Source organism: Cervus elaphus, chromosome 6 (assembly GCF_910594005.1).
Source record: "Cervus elaphus chromosome 6, mCerEla1.1, whole genome shotgun sequence".
NCBI classification, from domain to species: domain Eukaryota; kingdom Metazoa; phylum Chordata; class Mammalia; order Artiodactyla; family Cervidae; genus Cervus; species Cervus elaphus.
The window spans coordinates 13,073,642-13,097,228 of NC_057820.1; the positions used below are offsets into that span (position 1 = coordinate 13,073,642).

Genomic DNA, 23,587 nt, shown 5'->3' on the forward strand with positions numbered 1-23,587 from the left:
CCATAAAGAAGGCTGAGCGCCAAAGAATTGTGGTGCTTTCAAATTGTCATGCTGGAGAAGACTCTTGAGAGACCCTTGGACTGCAAGGAGATCAAACTAGTCAACCCTGAAGGAAATCAGCCCTGAATATTCATTAGAAAGACTGATGCTGGAGCTGAAGCTCCAGTACTTTGGCCACATGACTCAAAGAGCCGACTCATTGGAAAAGACCTTGAGGCTGATTGAAGGCAAAACAGGAAAAGAGCCGCAGAGAATGAGATGGTTGGATGGCATCACTGACTTATGGACATAAATTTAAGCAAACTCCAGGAGGGTACCAAAGTGTGTGCCAGAGAAGGAAACTTACACACCAGTCCTACTAAGCAGGGCAGGAGGCATGAATGGCACAGGTCAGGACCCAGATGGCATCGGACATATCTGGGTTCTCAGTGGCCTCTTCATAACGTTTTGCATTGAGCAGAAGCACCTGGCATTTCACATAGACAAACTTAGGTCCAAATCCTGACCATGCCTTGGTTGAAGTTGGTGTCAAATTCCTAGACTACTAAAATTGAAAGGCAAATTAGAGTGCATCATGTCCACTGTGGCCCTGATGATCACTACCATTTACCACCTGCCTAATGCATTACAGGGTTCCGTTACGTACATACATCTCATTAAATCCACACAACCATCAGGTCTGTTAAACATTATGACCCGCCGTCCTTCCATTTTGCAGCTATGACCACTGAGACCCAGAAAAGTTTAATAACACGTGGATGATGGCAGGGATAGTAAGTGATGGAAGATGTTTGAACTCACATCTGCCAATCTCAATGTCCAGGCCTTTTCCCTTCAGTCTGTACTTAGCTTTTCTCCTAGGCTTCCTTGGTGGCTCAGACAGAAAAGAATCTGCCTGCAATGCAGGAGACCCGGGTTCAATCTCTGGGTTGGGAAGATCCCCTGGAGAAGGGAATGGCAACCCCACTCGAGTATTCTTGCCTGGAGAATCCCATGGACAGAGGAGCCTGGTAGGCTACAGTCCATGGGGTCACAAAGGTTGGAAATGACCAAGCAACTATCACACACACACACACACACACACACACATTACATATTTAACTATTAACTTCAGGAGATAAAAAGTAAAACAACTTGTCACCTGGTTTCTCCCTAGAACTAAGCTAAAAGAGAAATGTAACACATGTTTTTTTTAATTTATTTTTTTATTGAAGGATAAATGCTTTACAGAATTTTGTTGTTTTCTGCCAAACCTCAACATGAATCAGCCATAGGTATACATATATCCCCTCCCCCCTGAAATTCCCTCCTGTCTCCCTCCCATCCCACCCCTCTAGGTTGACGCAGAGCCCTTGTTTGAGTTTTCTGAGCCATACAGCACATTCCTGTTGGCTATCTATTTTACATATGGTAATGTAAGTTTCCATGTTACTCTTTTCATACATCTCACCTTCTCCTCCTTGATCCCCTTGTACATAAGTCTATTCTCTATGTCTGTTTCTCCATTGCTGCCCTGTAAATAAATTCTTCAGAACCATTTTTCTAGATTCCATATATGTGTGTTAGAATATGATATTTATCTTTCTCTTTCTGACTCACTTCACTCTGTATAGTAGGTTCTAGGTTCATCCGCCTCATCAGAACTGACTCAAATGCATTCCTTTTTATGGCTAAGTAATATTCCATAGTGTGTATGTACCACAACTTCTTTATCCATTCATCTGTCGACAGGCATCTAGGTTGCTTCCATGTTCTAGCTATTGTAAATAGTGCGTAAATGAACAATGAGATACATGTGTCTTTTTCAACCCTGGTTTCCTCAGGGTGTATGCCTAGGAGTGGGATTGCTGGTTCATATGGTGGTTTTATTCCTAGTTTTTTAAGGAATCTCCATTTAATCTTCCATAGTGGCTGTATCAATTTACATTCCCACCAACTGTGCAAGAGGGTTCCCTTTTCTCCACACCCTCTCCAGCATTTATTGTTTGTAGACTTTTTGATGATAGCCATTCAGACCAGTGTGAGGTGATATCTCAATGTGGTTTTGATTTGCAATTTTCTAATAATGAGCGATGGACAGGGAGGCCTGGCATGCTGCAATTCATGGGATTGCAAAGAGTCAGACACGACTGAGCGACTGAACTGAACTGAATAATGAGCGATGCTGAGCATCTTTTCATGTGTTTGTTAGCCATCTGTATGTCCTCTTTGGAGAAATGTCTGTTTAGGTCTTTTTCCCACTTTTTGATTGGATTGTTTGTTTTCCTGGTATTGAGTTGTATGAGCTGCTTGTATATTTTGGAGATTAATCCTTTGTCAGTTGTTTCATTTGCTATTATTTTCTCCCACTCTGAGGGTTGTCTTTTCACCTTGCTTATAGTTTCCTTTGCTGTGCAAAAGCTTTTAAGTTTAATCAGGTCCCACTTGTTTACTTTTGTTTTTATTTCCATACTCTAGGATGTGGGTCATAGAGGATCTTGCTTTGATTTATGTCATCAAGTGCTCTGTCTATGTTTTCCTCTAAGAGTTTTATAGTTTCTGGTCTTACATTTAGGTCTTTAATCCATTTTGAGTTTATCTTTGTGTATGGTGTTAGGAAGTGTTCTAATTTCATTCTTTTGCATGTAGCTATCCAGTTTTTCCAGCACCATTTATTGAAGAGGCTGTTTTTGCCCCACTGTATATTCTTGCCTCCTTTGTCAAAAATAAGGTACCCATAGGTGCATGGGTTTATATTTGGGCTTTCTGTCTTGTTCCATTGGTCTATATTTCTGTTTTTGTGCCAGTACCATACTGTCTTGATGACTGTAGCTTTGTAGTATAATCTGAAGTCTGGAAGGTTGATTCCTCCAACTCCATTCTTCTTTCTCAAAACTGCTTTGGCTATTTGGGGTCTTTTGTGTTTTCATATGAATTGTGAATTTTTTTGTTCTAGTTCTGTGAAAAATGCCATAAGATATTGATGATTCCTTTGACAGTGCCCAGTGAAAGACCATTCACCACTACCACCCACCCCATGATTCAGAAATACTCTGGAGCAGCTCAGGGATAGTTCTTTATGCCTTTTGATTTGTCAAATAGAAGAGGAAAGATGCTTGAATTGTGTGGTCCCAGTGGGCAGAATTGTGGCAGATGTGATGGGGAGGCTGGTTGGATTCTCCATAAAAGATTTGGAGCTGCCCAGCCTGTGGCCAACAGCCTCACCAGGCAGTGAGTAGTAGCCTTTCCCTGAGCCCATCAGTAGAGGCTGGAGGACGGCTGAACAGGATGCTGGAGAGAGATGCATACAGGCCAGAGCACCAGGCTGGAGATCTGGCAGCTCCCCTGCACCCACACTGAAACTCCCCCGGGCTCGTCTGTTGGAACACGCTTGAAACTTCCATGGGGTGCCACACTTGGCCAAGTGCAGGCCAAGCTGTAGGAGGGAAATGTGAGCATAGCCAGTTTATTATGTTATTTCTGCTCGTTGGGCTATTTAAATCAAATTTTCTTTATTTTTGTCTAATCCTTGTTCAGTTGTGCAGTGGTGGATGTTCTTTCTCTGTTGGATAGCTGATTGCATTTGGGGTAGATTCCATCACATCCCAGGAAACTTTGCTAATCCAAAGTGCAGTGTGGTCCAGTTTAAAATTGGATTCTCATATAAGATCCAGAGCCTTCCCCTCTTCAGTCACTGTGCAGGTGTGGCTGCGCATGCTGAGGTGGGGAGGGGCCTATCTGCCCTCTCCTTTTTCATCTCTCCCCTTAGCAATATGAGTGTGGAGATACCCACCTCCAAGCCCCCCTCCCCCTTCTGGGTCTCTCACTTCTTGGCCTGTCAGGTCAAAGAAGAGGGAGATCAAAGGGACTTGTGTTACCAGCCATGTTAGTCCTTTTGCTGTTGGCTGACCAGCCGGCCATGGGGGTTTCCTCGGTGGCTCAGTGGTAAAGAATCCACCTGCAATGCAGGAGACATGGGTTCAATCCCTGGGTCAGGAAGATTTCCTGGAGAAGAGAATGGCAACCCCACTTGAGTATTCTTTCCTGGAGAATTCTAGGGGCAGAGGAGCCTAGTGGGCTGCAGCCCACGGGGTTGCAGAAGAGTCTGACATGACTCAACAACAACAATGACTGTGCATAGACACTCTCTACATGGAGACGTCTGAGTAATAACCACAGCACACTTACCACTTGTTGGGTCTGGTTCTAAGGGGATTGCATTCAACAACTCACTTAATACAACAACCTCCTGAATTAGGTCTATTATTATTCCCAAATTGTAAATGAGGGAACTCAGGCATAGGGGCCCAGAAACATGCCCAAGGTCAAGTAGGAGGTGAACCCAGGGGGTCCTGGTGACAGACGGCCTTGTCTCTCATGGGCCTGAGTGAGTTCTTAGGAGGGCCTGGTAGGGGCACCCTGATGCTGGAGTTTCAGAGCACAGCTTCCTTCTTCCACCCCCTTCATTTCCTATCCTCTGAAGGACACCCCCAAAGGGGACACTTGGCTGGTTAATTGTAGCTGTTATTCCCATGGCCCAGAGTAGTACATTTTAGCTGGGCATGTGGCTGTCAGAATAAACACCATGTTGCCCGCCTCCTCTCCATTAGCTGTGATCATGGGCTGGGTGCTGGCCAATGAGATGTGAGCAGAAATATCAAAGGCACCTTCCAGGAACCTTCTGATGAGCCAGTTGACACAACCTCTTTGCCTCTTCCTCCCCACTTCTTCCAACTGGCTGCTTGGATGGGGACATGATACCTGGAGCTCTATCCAAGGGGAGGAGAATCCACACCCCATTGATGACAGAGTGGGGAGATGGAAAGAACCTACTTCCCCAAAGACTTCGTGGTGCCCAGGTGCTGTGCTGGCTGCCAGGCGCCTATCTTTAAATTTCTACATGGTGGAGAAATAAACTTCTTTCTTTAGTCAAGCCACAAATTATCTAGAGGCCAAACCTAAATCCAGCTAATTGGCCTGTATCGCTTACTCTCATTCTTTCTTCCACTGTTGAGGTCAGCAAAGGGGCAGACAGCAGGCTCACTGCCTGAGCAGACAGTGGATAAAACACCATTCATTAGGTCTCACAGGCAGCTGAGATCTCTACTGTGGGTCTCTTAGCTCCTTTCTTGGCTTCATAGGGTGGAAGCACCTGTTCCTATGTTCCTTCTCCAAGCGGGCACATCATGCCTGATGACTCTCACTCTCTACCCTCACCTGTCTTCTTATAAGAGGATTTAGGGTGCAATGGCAGCGGAAGGACAGAGCGACTGTGCTAACCCCTGGTGAGCCCACTTCTTGGACCTGGTGGTCAGTTCTCAGGCAACACGAAGATCTCAATCCTGATCCTGTTAGGTGTGTTTCCTAGATATGAGCCATGATGGTCTGTGAAGCTGTGAACAAGCACGTTAAACGGTGTTAATTTCAGCAGTTCACCAGTGGTCAGGCTCTTGTGGACATCTTCATATTCATGTGGGATTCTCATTGACTGACTCAGTGCCTGCAGAGTTGCAGGAACACCACGTTTCAAATGAGATCAATGAATCAATGGCAGTCCTTTTAAGCGAGTTTAATTCTGAAGAGGTGACTAATGGCATCAGTGGGTAAAGACGATGATCGAGAGTGTGAATCAGAGGTTTGTCTACACTTTCAGGGTGAGAAACAGTGTTTCACTTGAGCAAAAGTGTCCCCAAACTCAAGTCCAGAGTGCAGTGTGTGCGAGCAGCATCCCATCTTGGATGCCCGGCTGGAGAGGCAGGTGCCATGGGACAGAGCTGCTGGGCTGGATGCCTCAGAGCATGGATGGGAGCCCTGATGCTGTCACTGACGGACCATGCGACTTCAGGCAACGTATTCAGCTCTGATAAAGAAAAGATCACCCTTGACACTTGCTAAAATGGTAAAGAAGACTTTATTCAGGACTTTTGCAAAGGGATCAAGACTGTTACCATAGAGAAGAGAGATCAAGCTCAAATTCAAATACAGCAAAGACAGTGGGGATTTCTAGCCAAGGAGCAGAGTGGAGGATCAGCAGATGGATACTTACTAGAAGGAGACATCAAGAGTGGGATGGGACTCCAGTGGGTAAGATTTCACCTTCTAATGCAGGTTTGATCCCTGGTCCAGGAGCTAAGATCCTAAATGCCTGACCACCAAAAACCCAAAACAGAAAACAGAAACAAACTCAATAAAGACTTCAAAGGGCTCCCCTGATAGCTCAGTTGGTAAAGAATCCACTTGCAATGCAGGAGACCCCAGTTCGATCCCTGGGTGGGGAAGATCCCCTGGAGAAGGAAAAGTCTACCCACTCCAATATTCTGGCCTGGAGAATGCCATGGACTGTATAGTCCATGGGATTGCAAAGAGTCGGGCTCAACTGAGTGACTTTCACTTTCAAAAATGGTCTACATCAAAAAAAAGAAAAAAGAAAAAAAAAGAGAAGAGTAGGGGGACTCTCACTAAACTATTGTAGCAGGAGGATTCTTCCTAAAAGAAAACTTGGCAGGCCAAAGACAGCGCCCAGGATTAGATCTGGTCAGAAAGGAGCTCAGAGGAACCTATCTGGGGATTGGCCATGCCTTTATCATTCTTTTTTAAATTTGTATTTATTTTTTAATTTTTGGTCATACACCATGCAGCATGCAGAATCTTAGTTCCCCAACCAGGGATCAAACCCACACCTCCTGCAGTGGAAGCCCAGAGTCCTAACCACTGCACCACCAGGGAAGTCCCAAGTCTTTATCATTCTTGAGCATGTCTCTTGTCAAAAGTCCCTTGCAATGTCGTTATTAAGCCAACACAAGGCAGGGCGGTAGAGGAAGAGAGGGGAGCTGGAATCCAGCGCTGCCTGGCTTAGCTTGTTGCGCAGATGTTTTACCTACAGGGTCAGTGAGTGAATATTTTAGATTTGTGCATCATAAGGTCTTTGTCTCATTAATCAGTTCCGTCTTTGTGGTGTGAAAGTAATAATAGATAATAACGCATTGATGGCTTCCCTGGTGGCTCAGATGGTAAAGCGTCTGTCTGCAGTGCTGGAGACCCGGGTTTGATCCCTGGCCTGGGTTTGATCCCTGGGTTGGGAAGATCCCCTGGAGAGGGAAATGGCAACCCACTCCAGTACTCTTGCCTGGAAAATTCCATGGACTGATGAGCCTGGTAGGCTACAGTCCATGGGGTCGCAAAGAGTCAGACATGACTGAGCGACTTCACTTTCACTTTCTCTAAGGCATCAAGGAATGGGGGTGACTGCGTTCCAATAAAACTTGATTTACCAAAACAAGATGTGTGCCTGAGACATAGACTGACCTCTGTGTAGAGGGCAAGCATCTTTTTCCAGTTCATGCAAAAGTACTCTATAGAATAATGGTGCAGTTTTCATAGGACTTACATTCTATTTCCCTCACATGATCCTTTATTATTTTATAATGCAGTGATCATATATGTATTGTGTAAGCCTCTGTATAAACCTTTTTGCAATAAATTAGATACAAATATTTAAAAATAGATTCTCCTGTGTGACCATCCCAGGATACTGGCCTATGGGACTTGGGACAGGGAGACCAGGAGACCAGGGAGGGACAGTGTCCAGCAGGCAACACAGTGAGGATGAGAGTCCCGCCGAGCAGGACACAGCCAGGTGGTCACACAGATGACCTCCTGGATGCACAGGCCACTTCTGCCCACCTTTGGAAACAGGCCAGGGTGTGGGCTGCATTAAAGTTGACCCTACTCATCCCTGAAGACAGGCAAATAATAAAGATAAAGCAGGTGGTCCAGAATGAGAGCACAACAAAATTAGCCAGTAGTTGACCCACCCCGTGACAGAGAGGTGGGCACCAGGAGCTGGAAGGGCTTACATGTGAGAAAAAAACAAAGGATCGGGGATCAGGATACCCAGCAGAAGAGCAGAAGATGTATTAACAGAAGCAGAGGGTGCCACAGCCCTGGGCTCCCCTGGTTCCTGCTACCTCTGTCCAGCCAGGTTACGCATGGATTTGGTTAATTTCCTGAAAACAACCACGTGCTATCCATTCTTTCTGCCAGAGCCTTGAAGCTCCCATCGAGCCAGGAGTCATGGTATTCAGTGCCCCTTTGCTCTCATTCTACATTCTAGACATTGTCATTACTATTCTGTATTGGCATCCTACCAAGGCAATTGTCATTAATTCAATGTTTCATTCTATACTAGAGCAAAAAATTCAGAATGTTTAAAAAGGAGAAGATGACAGCTCTCCTCTCATCTTTTCTGGGTCAGTGGACTATTTAATAAGATTTCAGCTTCATTCCTATCATTATAATAAATAACTGCGTCTATACACTTTGAGCACAAGGCCTTAGCAGGAGAAAGGGGATTCAACCACACTAATATTCCCAACTCTTCCTCTCCAGCACACATCTGTACTTCTTTCCTGAATTCAGATTGATTTTTGCAAGGCATTTCATGCCACAGAGCATGAAAGCTGAGTTTTCTGCCTGAAGCCCAATAAAGTTTTAGATTGGGTTCAGCAGAGTGGAGGCCCTTCAAGACACAAGACACATGGCCCCAGTGGTAAATCTTCACTTTGCTTGTACGAGATTGACAAAGATTAACTGGATGCTGACTCGGAGTCAAGCATTTTGTTAACAGCAATTGGAAAATAAAACAGGTGGCGCTAGTGGTAAAGAACCCGCCTGCCAATGCAGGAGACATAAGACATCGGGGTTCAATCCCTGGCCAGGAAGATTCCCTGGAGGAGGGCTTGGCAACCCACTCCAGTATTCTTGCCTGGAGAATCTCATGGACAGAGGAGCCTGGTGGGCTACAGTCCATTGGGTCACATGACCGAAATGACTTAGCATGCGTGCATGCAATTGGAAGATATGCCTGCAGCAGCCATGGGGTCAGCCTCTGGAGCCAGGAAAAGCTTTCTAGGGGGAGATAACTCTGGAGCTATGACTTGAAGCATGAGTTGGAGTCACCCAGAAAAGAGAGAAACAAGATGAGTCCTCATGGGTATAACCTGCCCATCTGTGTTTGTAGGGTTCTACAGAGAAACGGAGCCGAAAGGATAGATACTCATATCTTCATCAACTTATGATAGGGTTACATCCTGTAAGTTGAAAATATTACAAGTCAAAAATGCATTTCTTACACCTAACCTATCAAGCATCATTGCTTAGCCTTGTTGTTCAGTCACTCAGTCGTGTCCACCTCTTTGCAACCCCATAGACTGCAGCACGCCAGGCTTCCCTGTCCTTCACCATCTCCTGGAGTTTGCCCAAACTCATGTCCATCGAGTCGGTGATGCCATCCAACCATCTCATCCTCTGTCACCCCCTTCTCCTCCTGACTTCAATCTTTCCCAGCATCAGGGTGTTTTCCAATGAGTCAATTCTTAACATCTGGTGGCCAAAGAATTGGCCTTCCAATGAATATTCAGGACTGATTTCTTTTAGGATTGACTGGTTTGATCTCCTTGCTGTCCAAGGGACTCTCAAGAGTCTTCGCCAACACAACAGTGTGAAGGCCTCAATTCGCCAGCGCTCAGCCTTTTTTATTGTCTAACTCTCACATCTGTACATGACCACTGGAAAAACCATAGCTTTGACTAGACAGACCTTTGTTGGCAGAGTAATGTCTCTGCTTTTTAATATACTGTCTAGGTTGCTCATAACTTTTCTTCCAAGAAGCATGTGTCTTTTAATTTCATGGCTGCAGTCACCATCTGCAGTGATTTTGGAGCCGATGAAAATAAAGTCTGTCACTGTTTCTATTGTTTCCCCATCTATTTGTCATGAAGTGATGGGACCAGATGCCATCATCTTAGTTTTCTGACTGTTGAGCTTTAAGCCAACTTTTTCACTCTCCTCTTTCACTTTCATTAAGAGGCTCTTTAGTTCTTTTTCACTTTCTGCCATAATGGTGGTGTCATCTGCATATCTGAGGTTACTGATATTTCTCCCAGCAAGCTTGATTCCAGCTTGTGCTTCATCCAGCCTGGCATTTCATATGATGTACTCTGCATATAAGTTAAATAAGCGGGATGACAATATACAGCCTTGAGGTACTCCTTTTTCAATTTTGAGCCAGCCCATTGTTTCTAACTTATTGACCTGCACACAGGTTTCACAGGAGGCAGATAAGGTGTTCTGATATTCCCATCTCTTGAAGAATTTTCCATAGTTTGTTGTGATCCACATAGTCAAAGACTTTAACCTAGCCTAGGCTTTTTGCTTAGCCTAGTCTGCCTTGAATGTGCTCAGAATGCTGACATTAGCCTATCATTGGGCGAAATCATCTAACACAAAGCTCATTTTATAGTTAAGTGTTTGAATAGCTCATGTAGTTTATTGAATACTGTACTGAAGTGAAAAACAGAATAGTTGTCTGGGTACAGAATGGTTATATGTATGTCGGTTGTTTACCCTCGTGATCTGGTGGCTGACTGAACTGCAGCCTCTCCTGCTACCTAGTATCATGACACCGCATATTATGTGGTTGAGAAAAGATGAAAATTCAAATTTTGAAGTGCGGTTTCTCCTGAAACCAAACCTATTGATTCTTGATTCTCTTTTTTTTTTTTTTTTAAGTTGTCCAATGTTCTAAATCTGAGAGTTCTTTCTTCTTCTCTGATGGTTCCTTTTTCATTGCACCTTATTTGTATTGTTTTGTTTGTTTTATACAGTATCTTGTCCTAACTCTGAGGATGTTAATTGTAGTTAACGTTTCCTCTTCTCTGCATTTATTTCTATTTCCTCTGAAGTCCTTTTATATTTTTATTTTCTCTCTGCTTTTCATTTTGAAGGTTTTCTTCAAATGGTACTGGTCATGATAACTGTTCACTGATAGTGAAGAAGGAGACAATTAAAAGCTGGTTGGTAGGTCCTGGGCCTGGATGGCCCCTAGTGGAGCATCAGACAGCTAGAGCTGGTAGAGAAGTTCCTCCACCAGATGACCAGGCTGCAACTGGCCATGTCAGTGTCTGAAAATCTTCACTCTCTGGGGCCTCTTCAGTCTTATGAATGGTGTTGATCCTAGCCTGGCCTCTGAGGATGTTGTTACAGGACAGGACATGGGAGTTGGGACACCTTTTATGAATCAGACCTTTGTTTATTTGTCCCCCCATTTCAGCCATGTGCGTGTGTCCACCCTTCCCCATGAGTGACCCAGCATCATAAGGCTGGGAGTGGATTTGTGGCTCCAACAGCGTAGGTGAAGTGTGTCAGCTCTACAGCCCCCAGCACAGCCCATCTTCGGTGGACCCCAGTCCTTCCGTAGCTGGAGATTCTCTGAAGTTCTGTGAGTAACGGGCTTGCTGGGCTCCCCTAAAGGAGCAATGACATCAGAGCTTCCAACAGTCCATTCAGTCGGCTCCTCCTTCTGCTTGGCTTTTTAAACATGTGAGGACAGCTCACCCTTTGGTATAAATGGTCCTGATCTCTTTGTCCCAGTGGGTTCATACTGGCTTTAGTCCTTATCTTCCTCGGGGACTCATCCAGTCACTGAATAAATACTTAATGATCACTTAACCTGTGCCAGGCACTCTTCCAAAGCAGTGAGCAGAAACACGGCCATCCTTGTCCACCTGGTGCTTGCATTCTAATGATCTGAAAGCATCTTGTCAATTCCCCATGTTTGCTGGAAAGTGTCAAGCCATCTTCTACAAATGTAAATCAGACCATGTCCCCTCCCTATTGGAAACCCTTACCAACCAAGTACAAGCTCATACTGCTCACTGCAGGACAGGCCAATAAATCGAGAAATGAGTTGTTGGGGCAAGGAATCACAACTTTATTCAGAAAGCCAAGCAGACCAAGAAGATAGTGGACTAGTATCACAAAGAGCCATCTACCCTCAATTAGAACTCAGGCTTCTTTTATACTAAAAGGGGAGGGGGTGTGGCTGGTTATTACAACTTCTTAGTGCTGGAATCCTGTTCTTGCAGCTATCCTCATGGGTCTGGTCACCATGATCCTCCAACAAGACAAATGTTACTCCCTTTTCTGCAACTTTTTATCTCTAGACAGTGTATTAAAAAGCAGAGATATCACTTTACCAACAAAGGTCCATATAGTCAAAGCTATGGTGTTTCCAGTAGTCATATATGGATGTGAGAGTTGGACCATAACGAAGACTGTGTGCCGAATTGATGATTTTGAACTGTGTTGCTGGAGAAGACTCTTGAGAGTCTCTTGGACAGCAAGGAGATCAACAGTCAATCCTAAATGAAACCAATCCTGAATATTCATTAGAAGGACTGGTGCTGAAGCTCGGATAGTTTGGGCACCTGATGTGAAGGGCCAACTCACTGGAAAAGACCCTGATGCTGGGAAAGATAGAGGGCGGGAGAAGAAGGGGATGACAGAGGATGAGTTGGTTGGATGGCATCACCAACTCAATGGACATGGGTTTGAGCAAACTCTGGGAGATGGTGATGGACAAGCAAGCCTCTCATGCTACAGTCTCATGCATGGGGTTGCAAAGAGTCGGACATGACTGAGCAACTAAACAACAACAATTAATGGAAAAGTGTTATACTTATAATGGTCAAAACCTTGAGAATGGGCTATTATGTGTATTTCAAGCTACAGGTAACATTCTTTTTCAAAGGTGCAAAGCCAGCATGACTCAGCACAGGCTACAGAGCACAAGGGTTAGAGCTAAAGGATCAGATCTGGTATTGGAGTCAGGTTTGTTCTTCTCTGTGGCACCCCTGCAGGATCGTCACACTGCAGTTAGACTGGACCAAGGCCCTCGCCTTAGCTGGAATGAGTCCTGATGCCTCCCCCAAACTCTCCCCAGGCTCCTGCAGCCTCACTCCTAACTCAGCCCCGCTTTCTCCTTCCTGTTCCTCCAGCACTAGGTGTCCTGTTGTTATTTGTTATCACATTAGGCTTCACAGCACTCCCTGGAGACAGAAATTGTTGCCTCCACTTTGCAGGTAAGCACAGTTTAGAAAGTTCACATCACCGAGTTAGGTCAGGTCACAAAGTGAGTAAGTGATGCCCGCTGGGTTCACGGAGGGATGTCTGATGTCACAGCGCCCCTTGGCACCCAAACTGCCTCCCTCGCTTCTCTCGAGAGCGGTGTCTCCATCACTTAGGAAGACACAAAGCCATGTTCTCTGTCTCTCTCCCTCTCATCACTTCCCCACCTGCCATCTGTCAGAGAACAGACAGAGAGGGACCCAGTCAGGGCACTGGCAGGAGCCCAAGGGAGGTGAAAGTGAAAGTTGCTCAGTCGTGTCCGACTCTTTGTGACCCCATGGACTATACAGCCAGTGGAATTCTCCAGGCCAGAATACTGTGGGTAGCCTTTCCCTTCTCCAGGGGATCTTTCCAACCCAGGGATCGAACTGGGGTCTCCTGCATTGCAGACAGATTTTTTTTCCTTTTAACCAACTGAACTATTTGGGAAACCCTGGCAGGAGCCAGGGACCCTCCTTGTCTTAGAGAGGCTGACACTTTCAGAGACTGTCTTCTTTTCTCCTCCATGAGGACACGCAGATCCCTGGGAATGGTCACCACCGTGGCCATTTGTCAGCTTCAGGTTGATAAAGATGAGTCTGGAAGAAGCAGAGCCCCCAGGCATGTTGAACCCCTTGTAAAGTTATTGGTCAGAATCTGTAGTCATCCTTCCCTCATCTCCCTCCCTTCCCATCCCTCCATCCTCTCTTCTTTACCTCCCACCCCTCCTCCTTCCATCTCCCTCCCCACCTCTCCTCCTGGATTCCACCCCCACCCTGGATTCTTCACCCCCACCTTCCACCCTCTACTTCCCTCCTCCTACCCCTCCTCCCTCCATCTCCCCCTTTCCCGCCCCCGCCTCTTCCCCTCTCCCACTCAGCATCTGTTTCCTCCTCTCCACTCTCAATCACTTTTCTCCCAGCTTTTTGATAATCCTCCTGGTGGTCTCCCTACCTTCTTTCTCTCCCTCTTTATTCCCCAAGCTGTCCAGCAGGGTCTCTTTCAAGTGCTAGGGAAACAAGTTTCCACTGTGTTAGAAATTCTCCAGGGGCTTCTCCTGGGTCTCTTCAAAAAGCCCAGACCCCAGCAGCCTTGTTCCTCCTAACCCGCTGTGGCCACCTCCCAACTTGCCTTGTTCAACACCCACCCCTTCATCCAGCCTGTACTGTGCACCAGTACCCCCTTCTCCCTTGCCCGTGGCATGTCCAGTCTGCCTGGGGCCCGGGCCCCTGCTGCTTCTCCTGGGTTCTCAGCTCCAAGAAGTCTGCTCCGAGTCCTTCCACCCTAAGAAGGGGCTGTTCCTCCCATACACCCCTGGCCTCTCTGCCCCCTGCTGGCTCTCTGCACATTTACACTGTTGGAGAAAACTGCATTGCTCTATCTACCAAATCACTCTTGATTCCAGGGGGTCACCGGATATCTATGTAATGTGATGTATCTAGAAATACCCTCGATTTCAAAAATACCTGATCCTTATATTTCACCATTAAAATTCACATTTTTTTTCCATTTAGGCATAACAAAGAGTTCTCAAACCTAAAATAGCTACCAAAGGGCTAAAGCATTAAGCACCTGTCTTGGTAAGCTTTAGCGTCCCAGATTGCATTCCAAACTGCCAGACAGCTTTAAGACAGGATTCCCAACTTCAGATCCACAAAATGCCCTCTTAATATTTGCCCCATCACCCCACCAACCAAATGCTTCCTTTTTTTTTTTTTGTCAATTGATTTTTCTTTCATTTAATGCGTTCCTTTTAAAGGACTTCTAGTTCGTATCTGAAACGGCAAACCAATATCACTCGCTTTAAATAGAAGGTGACTGTCAAGAAAAATCAATGAAAACAAAATCATATGACAAAACCCAACCAAAAGTGTGAGCTGAGTCCTATTTTCTCTCTCTTTGTATTAAAAAGAGAATGGGGAAAAAAAGAGAGAGGGAGAGAATGGTATTAGCAAGTGATGGAGAGATGGTCAAAGTACCAGGCTGACTTTCTTCTTGATCAGGAGAATGATGAAGTGAGAACTGAAATGTCCAATAGTGTACTGCTTTCTATGTAACTCCTGAAATAATCAGTCAAAACATTGGCGATGGCACATGCTTTATAAAATGCTGGCTGAGTGGGAAGGGAACGTGGGCAAGGAAGGAATTGGTAGAGAGGATATAAAACCACAGATCATCAAAACGGTCCTCAACCTTGAGGGTGCAGGTCAGCACCCACAGAACAGACCACCAGCAAGTTCCCCAGAAAGTCTGATTTCGTGTTGGGTTGCGGCCTTGGTGGGTGTCTGCATTTTTATTTAGTCAAGCCTGCTAATAGTGGCTTGGATGGAGCTGATGGAAACTTCTCTGAGAAACACTGGTCCAGCACAGAGCTGTGAGTGGGATGTTCTGGAGCCCCACCCTGAAGCTCCAGGTTTCATCGGTGCTTCTGACCCTCCCTAGCTTGTTGACCTTGGTGTGACCTTGGCGTGTTGCTCCCCTTCCTTGTGCAGACAATGCTTCACCCACAAAAGCAGTGACAGTTCTGCCCAGGCGTGTGGCTGAGAGCTGGTCACAGGCTCTATGTAGAGAGGTAAAGTCCCTAGTCAGCTCTGGGCTGTGCAGATAGTGGGCGCTCAGAGAGCTTTCAGGGGTCAACACTGTGGCTGGGGAGAAGGGAGCACTGCGCGGGAGGGAAGAAACCTCAGGATTCAGTCCTGAATTAAGCTCCCTTCTCCCACCATGGCTGGTCAGTGATAATGGTGAGGTTGAGTAACAAGTTATTGGGATTCTATAAATGGATATTCTTATGCTCCTTTTGAGATTATTGGCAGAGCTGGATTCAAACCCAGGTCTCCAAGACCTGTGGCACTATCGTCTATGCCATTCACATTTCCTTTCTTCCCAGACCTTTCCCTGGGGTCCCCTTGACTCCGTCACAGGGTCCCCGCACTCTCTAACATCCTTTACCTCCATCATTCAGTCCATTCTCTGGCATCTTCCTTATGCCGACTGCATACACCCACTGACTTCAGAGAACCTAGCTCTTCCTGGACCTCTGTTCAACAATAACCATCTCCCACCTTCCACCCAGAGGTTAAGAGGGTTCTCTTTCTTTTTACATAACCCCATGAGAGATTGTTTTGAGCTTAATTGGGTCCCCACACATTCATATAGTGAAATCCTAACCCCCAATACCTGAGAACATGACAGTATTTGGAGATAGGGTCTTAAAGAGATGGTTAAGATCGATCATAAAGGTGGGCTCTAATGGACATGACTGGTGTCCTTTTAAGAGGAGGAGGATTAGGAGGACATAGACGTGAATGGAGAGATGAAACCATGTGAGTTCACAGCAAGAAGACAGCCATCTACAAGCCAAGGAGGAAGGACTCACAGGAAATCAACCCTGCCCACACGTTCATCTTGGACTAATAGTCTCCAGGACTGTGAGAACATAAATTTCTGTTTTTTAAGCTCCTCACCTCCTTGCCCCATGTGTGGTATGTTGTAGCAGCCCATGGAGACTATGAAATTAAAAGACACTTGTTCCTTGGAAAGAAAAGCTATGACAAATCTAGACATGGAGCATATTGTAAAACAGAGACATCACTTTGCTGACAAAGGTCCGAATCATCAAAGCTATGATTTTTCCAGTAGTCATGTATGGATATGAGAGTAGGACCATAAAGAAGACTGGGCACCGAAGAATTGATGCGTTCAAATTGTTGTGCTAGAGAAAACTCTTGAGAATCCTGGGGACTGCAAGGATATAAAACCAGTCAATCCTAAAAGAAATCAACCCTGAATATTCATTGGAAGGACTGATGCTGAAACTGAAGATCTGATACTTCAGACACCTGATGTGAAGAGCCAACTAATTGGAGAAGACCCTGATTCTGGGAAAGATTGAGGACAGGAGGAGAAGGGGACGACAGAGGATGAGATAGCTGGATAGCATCAACGACTCAATGGACATGAATTTGAGCAAACTCCGGGAGATGGTGAGAACAGAGAAGCCTGGTGTGCTGCAGTTGATGAAGTTACAAAGACTCAAACATGACTCAGCAGCTGAACAACAACAAGCAGACTGGACCGAAGGCTAATGGTTCCTCTGATGCATCCTTGGAACCTCAAGCAGATACAGTCTCTAGATCCAAGCCCCACCTCAGGGCAGCTACCTGAGGTCTCCAAGGAGGCAGGGCATGGGTATTCCTCTCCTTGTGCATGTGATGAAACATGAGGCTCTTCGTAGAGGTGGCTCTGTTACTAATAATAGCGAGGATCGTGCTCCAGGGGCTGCTGGCATCACTAATGTCTGGACCACAGCTGGAGCACCATTGTCTGAGACAGGACGTGATGAAACCACATGCACATGAGGCTGCTCGAATCACCGGGCCACGTTCAGTGCGTGAGGCATCTGCTGAGCCACAGCTTCTTTCCTGGGGACAGTTTGAATATGTTTATTATTCTGGCGAAGCTGCCCCTAACCAGACCTATCCTGCAGCTGGCTGTGAGCTGTTTCATTATCTCTTCACTCAACAGATAAAAAGAAAATGGAACGGAGTGGGCTGCATCCGAGCAACCCTGGCCCTGTTGCCATGCACATCCCAATCTCATTTCCCTTATGTTTAATCCAAGGTCCTCACTTCCAGGTCCTTGCTATAACATGGTCCTTCTGACCCCTTCCCAAACCTCTCCAGTGCTACCAGGAGAAACACAAAAAGCCAAACTTCTGTATAGAAATAATGCTATGAAATGGAAAGGGGTTGCTTAGGCGATAAACAGAAATTATATTAATACTAATGCTCTGCCTAATTTTGTGAATGAAAGTGAAGTGAAAGTGAAAGTCGCTCAGTCGTGTCCAACTCTTTGTGACCCCATGAACTGTACCGTCCATGGAATTCTCCAGGCCAGAATACTGGAGTGGGTAGCCTTTCCCTTCTCCAGGGGCTCTTCCCAACCCAGGGATCGAACCCAGGTCTCCTTCATAGCAGGCAGATTCTTTACCAGCTGAGCCTACCAGGGAAGCCAATTTTGTGAATTGATGTTATAAAGAGAAAAGTTTAGTGTTTAAAATGAGGATGACTTTACAGGCATCCTCTCCCAGCCCCTCTCCCTCTCTCTGTGTATATGAAGTGCAAGTGAAATTGAAGTTGCTCAGTCATGTCCAACTCTTTGCAACCCCATGGACTGTAGCCTACCACACTCATCTGTTCATGGGATTTTCCAGGCAAGAGTACTGGAGTGGGTTGCCATTTCCTTCTCCAGAGGATCTTCCCGACCCAGGGATCGAACCTGGGTCTCCTGCATTGTAGGCAGACGCTTTACCATCTGAGCCACCTGGGAGGTCTGTGTATATACAGGGACTTAAACTCTGATTTAGCTTCCTCATCCATCAAATGGGAATCAGTGTCCTTCCTGAGGTGTAATTGGTAAGATTAATTAAGATGAAAAAATGTAAAGTAAGAGCAGATTATGACAATGGAATCTTGGGCAATCATTGACTCCTTCCACAGCACTTTTGGAGTTTACTGTGTGCCAGGCACTGCTCTCTAGTTAAAATAGAGTGGACAAAACTCAGGCCGGTTCTTATTCTCATGGAGATTGTATTCTGTGTAGCTCAGTTGGTAAAGCATCTGCCTGCAGTGCAGGAGATCTGGGTTCAATTCCTGGGTCAGGAAGCTCCCCTGGAGAAAGAAATGGCAGCCCACTCCAGTATTCTTGCCTGGAGATTCCCACGGACAGAGGAGCCTGGCAGGCTACAGTCCATGGGGTCGCAAGAGTAGGACACGACTTAGCACTTTATTTCTTTATTTCTAAGGATAGACAAGGATAAAGAAGAAAACATATGATAAATGTGGTCATTCACATTGTGTTATTATCATACAAGATGTATCCTGGGTGATGGGACAGAGAGCTGGGGTGCAGGGCAGGCTAGTGTGGTTCACCACAGTGATGATGGTGGTGATGATAATGATAAAGATGGTGATGAGGGTGGTGGTGATGATGATGGTGACAACAATGTTGATGATGATAATGGTGGTGATAAGGATGATGTGGTGATGATGGTGGTAATGATGATGGTGATATCAGTGACCCAAAGGTCACCATGAGCAGGCTTCTTGACTTCTCTGAGCCTCAAGTTCTTGACCACAGCATGAAGATACAAAGCCACCTTGCAGAAAAGGCTAAGAATTACATGACTGGAGGTAAAAGCAGGACCAGCTACATAATTAGAGGGGTCCAGTGCAAAATGAGGGGCTTCCTCCATGACTCAGCAGGTATAGAACCCACCTGCACTGCAGGAGATGCAGGAGACGCAGTTTTGATTCCTGGGTTGGGAAGAGGGCATGGCAACCCACTCCAGTATTCTTGTCTGGAGAATCCCATGGACAGAGGAGCCTGGCAGGCTGCAGTCCACGGCATCACTAAGAGTCGGACACAAGTGAGCAATTGAGTGCAACACGTGCAAAATGAACATGCAGACGCCCTGTTCAAATCTTATTAAACCTCCCTCTTAGCTGTGTCTTCCTTTCCCTCGGGTGGAAGGAACAGGGGGAGACCTGACAGAGAACCCCTCGATCCCTCTCTGTGGTCTGCTTCCTTAACCTGTCCCCAAAATGTAAATCTCAACAGCTTGTAGCGAGGAGACTCCAGCTTTCCATCCTGATCTCAGTTCTTCCGCTTTCTATAGAATTCCCCCTTCTCCCAACCAAGATTTTCTTATTTCTAAATTAAGCAATTTAATTCTTTTTTTTTTTTTTGGATGTATGAACTCAAACTTCACCATGGACCAAACCTGAGCTAATTCTTTTGTACACATCATTGCACTGAACCCTCACAACAACCCAAGAGGTAGACTTGGTATTTGTCCCACTTTACGGATAAGGAAAACTGAGACTGAGCAAGGTTGCAAGACCCAGGGCTAGTTTGTTTCAGATAGACGTGCAGTCCCTTCAGTGTTGACAGGCTGGAACACGGTGACTCTTACACATTTTGGCAGCACACTCCCTTGGATGAAATACTTCCAGAGAGACTGGGCCCTGAAAATAGCAACTCTTAAAATATTAATTCTCTGTAATGTTCCACACAGACTATGCTTTCTAACGATGCCTCCCACATTCCTAGTAAAATCAGAGAAGGGAAATCCCTTCCATTTGTGGTTCCAGTCTGGGCCCTGCCATCAGCGGTGGCTGGGTGGGTGTCAGGGTCTGTTTTGCTTCCTTCCTTTGCCAGCTGATCAGTACCTGCCGTGTCTGGTGGCTTTAGAACCCGCTAAATGAACCCGCTTGGCTCCCTCCTACACACAGAACCACGCTGTGAGCGGAGAAGTGATTCTCCCTTCTCCCCACCCTCATCACACCAATCAAACCAAACAGACCTGCCCCCCCGAGGGGGCCCACGGAACTCATCAACTATAACACAGTCCTCCTAACTGATTCCCAAAGGAACCGGAGCCCCTTACTGGGGCCCCGTGTTTTAATGAAGCAATGCCTACAAGCCAGGGATTGGAGACTGAGAATTCTGGAAAATTCCTCTCCTAAATGCAGCCGCCTACTGTGGTGGAAGGTGTGATGGGACAGACAACTCAGATATCCATCATGTCCCTGAAGCAGAGCAAGGCTCTCAAGCCTGGGGAAGCATCAGAAACCCCCTGGGGCTGGTGGGAATGCAGGTTCCCTGGCCTGGGACTCAGTGACTGGTCTAGGGTGTGCCCTGAGTAGCTGCCTTGCTCAGAGGAACCCTGTAGACTGTGGACCAACCTTGAGAAATAGAAGAGGAATCACAGGAGAGGCAGTCCTGAATGCTGGGCCTTCACCCACTCAAGTATCCAAACAGCTGTGTATCCAGTTGTTCTTTGTGGTAGACCGTGTTCTAGATCCTGGTGATATAGCACATAGATACGAGGACAGGGTGTCCACCCCACCCAGGAAATGGAAAGAGCACTGGGCATCAGGAGAGCTGGGTTCAAATGTTGCAGCTGCCACTTTAACTCTGACCAGGGGAAGTCACTTCGTCTGTCTAGGCTTCAGTTTCCTTGTCTATAAAAAGAAAATAATGCTGATTCTCTAGGGCTGTCATGTGGGTTAAACAAATTACAGTGTGGCATTTGTGAGCTGTACAATAGCACGTATGTATACAGAAGGAGTTTCATGAGTTGTATGATTGCAATATGTGCAGAATGGTCATAATCATTTTTGAGGTCAACTCTTCTGTCTTGCTTCCTGCTTCATCCTGTTCCTTCTAAATGCCCTGTGCAACAGGACTGAGTCGAGGTGGAGGAAGTAGTCACATTTATTGAGCACCTACTGTAAGATTGGAACGGAGCTAGATCCTTTACGTACATTATTTCATTTCATCCCCATTTTACAGATGAGGAAAACTGAGACCCCAGCAGTAGTAGAGTTCATGTATAAAGGGCATCAAAGTTTTATTCATCATCACAGGTGGTCCTGCAGTCACTGCAGGGTGTGGGCCAGCATCCTATCCTTCTATACACTTTTATAGTTTTCCACATGCTCTGCAGTGAATCCTGCAATGAGGAGTTCACAGACTGATTCATGGACAGATCTTTGCAATCTAGTATTCCTAGAGCAACTAGAAATAAAATAAGACTGACCTGGGTGGTTCTGCGAGGACTTCATGGATCCTTCCTGATCTGCGTAGGAAGGAAGCCCCTTGTTTAGGAAGGTGTGTTGCTAGGCTCATCCATCCATGAAGGAATTAATTGAACCCAGTGCATCCCTGAATGTGTTTGTGAATCCTGAGAGCCTTGAATTCGCCACAAGATACACTTGGGAATAATTAGCCAAATGCAATTGCCTTAGTAACCAAGTTTACATCCAGGCCCCATGGAGTGGCCTAGCATTTGAACAGAATTAATCAATGTCAACCATGCTGCTGTTTGTTCTTTGCAGGATTAAAGGAAAAACAACAAGCACGAAACATGGCTTGATTGGATGCACTTTCTCTCCCAAAGGAGAAGAAAATGATTTGAGTTGCTCCATGGGGTTTTAGGCCAGATGTAAGAAAGAACTGACTGACTAGACTGTGTGTACACTTTAAAAATTGTTTCCGTGCCTTAAAATCAAGTCTTGGGTCTCTAACTGGTACATCCAGGTTCCATCTTGGACTCTGTGACCTGGAGAAAAGGTTTAACTGCTCTTAGCCTCAGTTTTGTTGTCCAGTAAGATAAGGATGATATTAGTTTTCTTGGGCTGCATACAGAGTTCCACAGACTAAGCAGCTTAAACAGAAGTTTATTTTCTCATGATTCTGGGGGCTGGAAGTTCAAGGTCGATGTGTCAGCAGGGTTGGTCTCGTCTTACAGATGGCCACCTTCTCCCTGTGTCTGCACACAGCCATCCCTCTGTGTGTGTCTGAGTCCTCATCACCTCTTCTTATAAAGACCCAGTCAGATTAGATTAGGGCCACCCCAGTGACCTCATTTTAACTTAATCTCTTAAAAGTTTGTATCTGCAAGTATGGTCACATTTTGAGGTACTGGGGGTTAGAACTTCAACTCTGAAGTTGAGAGGACACGATGTAGACTGTATGGGCTTCCCCTTGTGACTCAGACAGTGAAAAATGCACCTGCAATGCAGGAGACCCGAGTTCAATCCCTGGGTTGGAAAGATCCCCTGGAGTAGGAAATGGCAACCCATTCCAACATTCTTGCCTGGAGAATCCCATGGACAGAGGAGCCTGGTGGGCTATGGTTCACGAGGTCACAAAGAGTCAGACACGACTGAGTGACTAAACACACACACAATGTAGGCTGAATAATGCCTCCTGCAAAGATGCTGCCATGTCCAAATCCCCCCAAATCTGTGAACACAATAGCTTACATAGATAAAAAAGACTTTGCATATATGATTATGTTAAGGATTATGAGATGGGAAAATTATCCTGGATTATCTAGGTGGGTCCAATATAGCTGGAAATGTCCTTATAAGACAGACTGGGGAGTCAGAGTGAGTAGTAGATGTGACAGGGAGGGGCCACAGTCAAGGAACAGAGGCATCCCTAGAAGATGAAAAGTCAAGGAAGCAAGTTCTCCCTAGCATTTGAACAGAATTAATCAATGTCTGAGAGGAACTCAGTCCTGTTGACATCTGCTTTTAGCCCTGAAGATGCATTTTCGGACTGTAAGAGGAAAATCTGCTTCAAGTCACTGAGTTTGTAGTGATTTGTTACAGCAGCAGTTAACACAACATTGTAAATCAACGATACTTCAATAAAACAAATTTTAAAAAATAATCAACATGTCTCCAGGATTGGGTCTTATTCTGAAACTGTCCTCATAACTTCAAGACTCCTCTTTCCCTCTTTGTGTACAAGTCTAGTGGTAGAGCTTGCTGGTTTTCTTTGATGCCTTCAGTTGATGGGTTGAAAATTTGACAACTACATCTCAGCATTCACTTTTTATTTTTGAGTTGATGTTAGAATATGGAATCCTAAAGTCTGGCCACTAGCACTGTAGGCACCAAAGCGCCTTAAAGGGGTTTATGTAAGAAGCGTATGTTTATGTAAGATGGGTGCTCTGTAAAACCATTTCTTGTTGTTGTTCAGTCACTAAATCGTGTCCGACTCTTTGCAACCCCAGGGACTGCAGCACACCAGGCTTCCCTGTCCTTCACCATCTCCCAGAGATTGCTCAAATTCATGTCCATTGAATCTA

General features: G+C 45.7%; 1 protein-coding gene and 1 non-coding gene across 4 annotated transcripts in view; one reads left to right on the forward strand and one right to left on the reverse strand.

Annotated features, from left to right (window-relative positions):
* STK32B (serine/threonine kinase 32B) overlaps positions 1-23,587 on the forward strand; it is a 373,746-nt gene that overhangs the window by 259,631 nt on the left and 90,528 nt on the right. The window lies entirely within an intron of this gene.
* On the reverse strand, positions 18,181-18,252 carry TRNAC-ACA. The gene has a single exon. It is a non-coding gene; the product is annotated as a tRNA-Cys (tRNA).